Genomic DNA, 3933 nt, shown 5'->3' with positions numbered 1-3933 from the left:
TACGATGTCATCAGTCCACCTTGTAGTTGTGTTGTTTGTTGCAAACTCGCCCCTATTACAACTGCATAAGTACCCACAGTGGTTACGTTGACGTGCCGTCGTCTGTGCAATAGTCGTGTAAAAAAATAAAGGTCAATAACGGCTAATGACGATTTCATGTTGGAGCAAATATAAAGTTGAATGAGCGGTCTTTTCAACCGACTTCAAAAAAAAGGAGGAGGTTCTCAATTCGACCCGTATGTTTTTTTTTTTCTATGTTTGTTACGCGATAACTCCGCCAATTATGAACCGATTTGAACAAATCTTTTTTCGGCGTATAGGTAATACCTCAAGGGTGGTCTCATTTAAATTTAATAATAGAAAAAACAACCCCCAAGGGTGGAAAATTGGGGATGAACTTTTTTATACGCAATATCTCCGCTGATTATAAATCAATTCGAACGATTATTTTTTTGTTGAATAGGTATTATCAAAAGGGTGGTTTCATGCGAATTTGAAGAAAATATTTCACCCCCAAGGGTGGAAAATTGGGGATGAACTTTTTTATACGCAATTTTTATTTTTTTTTGTGTTCACGCATTTGAAGTCGGTTTTTTTTTTTAAAGTTATTCAAATACTAGGTATAAAGAAAAACGCACTTAGCTTGGTGAGCCAATAAAGATAGTTTTTGTTTTTTCTTGAAACTTGTATGTTAAGGTTTTCTGTTACGTTTTCCAAGTGGCAATTTTCCATCGTCAATGGGTAGCGGTTCTAGCGACAGATTGGTGCAATGGTGTCATGGAGCACTTGGTTTTGTACCCTTCAACGGCCAAGACACAAAACGTTAACTATAATAATAAAGAAATCGCAGTAAGGAACCATAGACTTGGCACGACTTTGTCTAGATTTCATTACTTTTTAGAGATAAACAAGCAGCTCCATCGAGACTTGGCTAGTTTTTTACAAAATGTTTTTGGTGGGATGTAACTTTGTCTAGAATGGGACCTAAATATTTTAATCTGGTCATGTTCACTTCATAGATTAATATACGCGTACATAAATAGCATTTGAATCAGAACTACAATGTTTGTTATATCATCATTTTATTTGTTTCACGTGCATTATTTTTATCATTAAGCATTCCTTCTACACCGTAGGTAGATCAAAGGTTAAATTCCCGGGATTACCGCAGGGTTCCCGTGTACAGATTGGGATTTGTCCGCAAATCCCTGATTCAGTATCCGACATGTGTCGTGGTCGGTTCGGTTTAGGGTTCCACAGCATCATAATGTTAATTGCCATTTTGGAGGGTTCACCAATATGTTTTAAAATAAGATAACTACCCATTGTATCCCGCTTTAAGAATATAATAGAACAAGACTGTAAGAATACTTAGTTAAAGATTAAAAGTTATTATGACATAATTTTGGTATTATCTCTAAAAATAAATCTCGTCTATAGACTAGGGATGTTATGTACATTGTACATGGTTTCGGATACCTATTTTTTATTTCGGATATCCGAATGTTTCGGTTACGGTTACGGATACCCATAACATCCCTGGTCTAGACACCGATCAGCCGGTTAGTTCCGCTATGCATCACTCTTAAAATACCCACGAAAAAGTGCTGCCATGTGCTACATTCTTTGTATTTTATCAGTGGTGCATAGCAGAACTGGTGAGTGGTGCATAGGGGAACTAACCGGAATCGACAAGGTAAACGTAACGTATATAGATCGTTCAATACACGAAGACGCGCCCCACCAATTTTTGGTCAAGAGAAGTGCGAAATGCGGGGAGTTTGATCCGAGCAATCCGAGCGTCATTATTTTAGCGTGCGTGTGCGTGCACTCATGGATAATTTAGCGTGTACCGATAACACTCATACATTAGCGGAAGAATGGTGGGGCGCGTCTTCGTGCATAGAACGGATCTATAGCATCAGACAGAAGTGATTCAGTAAAGCTGATTAGCGATTTTGTACAATCACGAGTTTCGACTTAAATAACATAATTACAAAAATTAAAAGAAACAACCAAAGTAAAAGAGAAACCAGTCAGATCGGCGCTTAAAAAATATTTTCCTTTGGTAAACGGATTATTGTGTTTTGTTTACTTCAAGGAGATTATGGGCCATTACTGGAAATGTAGAAAGACTTCAGACCCTAAGAATTGCCAGAATAAACCCTTTGGGTTTGCTAATAGCATAAAAAAAGAAATAATTATATTTGAAGATTTCAATATTCAAGATTTTGCTAAAAATAGAAGAGTTTTGTGGTATTATTATACATTTTATATTATTATTTTTAGCGGTTACTTTGAAGATCTATCGGTCATAGAATAGATTCTTTGACGTAAACTCATTTAATATTTTGAGTTATAAAACTTCAACTTTATAATCTTTATAATCAGCAAATGAAATATTAAATGACATTAAAAATGTTCAACCTTTTAATAACAAAGTAGCCGTACAAACGGGGATTTTATATAAAAAGTAAATAAATTCCCAGTTCCTGGAAGTGCTATAAAAAGTTCCCGTTAACATCGCCATTACTGTCCTTTATGCCCGGATGCTTAGCAAGTTTCGTGAATTTGATAGTTTCCATTAGTGATGGACACATTAAATATTACTGTATCGATACTTCTTCTTGTCGTGTCGACAACAAGTATACAGTGTCAGCCCAAAACTCCGCTAAAAGATGTATCGATACTGTAATAGACCCTTCTGAATTGATGTTCAATATGCGTCTTTGCTGAAAAATATATTCAAGCTTGTCTGATGTGGGTACAGGTGACCTCCATGGGTCAATAGTGAAATTAAGTGCCACTTTCAAATCAAAAATGATCCATCAGCTGCAAAAGTTGGAGACCTCTCTAACAAAATCAATCAAATGCAATTGACGTGCTTAGTGAGGCACTATTTTATTTTTAAGCTTACATTTTGAGCATTATTTTAGATTGATCCTTAGTTTCCTAAAAAATCCCTATTTTAAATGTAGAGGAGACTGAGGAGAGTTGAGACATTGACGATTTTTTGGAACTTAATAACTACTAGCGAGCTCGTAACAGTGCGCGCTTTTTAGTACAAGTCTCGAGCTAACAAATACGTGCTGTTGCGAGCTTGCTGATAGTTCATAAATTCCAAAAAATCGTCAATGCCTCAACTCTCTTCTGTTACAACTCTCCTCGGTCTCCCCTAGACTAGAACACCAGATTCCAAAATAACCGACCCAAAAATATTAATTCCAGTCCTAAAACTCGACGAAACCGAGTTTTCTGAGGTTATTAAAGTAGTTTTAACTAGTCAATTACATAAACGTTTGAACCGAGTTGGAAGTGTAGTTTTGAATATAACGACTTAAGTAAACTATTAAATTTTCTGTGGTAAAGTTAAAACGCTGTAGAAATTTATAACTTTGTGTATTTTGTACATTACACAACTATGAAGTTTATTATTTATTTTACTTTGCATTCAAGCTTCAGCCAAACCAACGCGTACAGCTCGCGTCGGTGATGGCGATGACAATGGCAATCACTGCGCATGCATAGATAGCCACGACCAATGAGAGGACGCGTTGATGTGAACTCATCGCTACAAATTCATACACGACATCAATCGCCATCGCCATGTACCTACATCGCGCACGCAGGCTGCACGTTTTGCTTTGGGTGGACCTTTAAGGATTCAGATCTAAACTTAGAGATCCAAGTTCAACAGCTGTACACATTGTATCGTTCAATTCGATTTACGATCGTGATCGATTCGCTACGTAGGTACTTTATCAAATAAATCCAAAACTGATTGATTTCTTCGACTGGATACAGCCACTTCATGCCCAAAACTATCGATATACTTAGCAGTCAACAATCAACATCACTATTTTTAACGATGCATATTAAATTTCAGGTTCGATTCCGAGAAGACCAGTCGTTAATTGTCGTTCTTAGAACTTG

Source organism: Ostrinia furnacalis, unplaced genomic scaffold, assembly GCF_004193835.3.
Source record: "Ostrinia furnacalis isolate ACB-3 unplaced genomic scaffold, ASM419383v2 OfSCF2415, whole genome shotgun sequence".
In the NCBI taxonomy this organism is placed as follows: Eukaryota; Metazoa; Arthropoda; class Insecta; order Lepidoptera; family Crambidae; genus Ostrinia; species Ostrinia furnacalis.
This window is presented reverse-complemented; position numbering follows the sequence as displayed.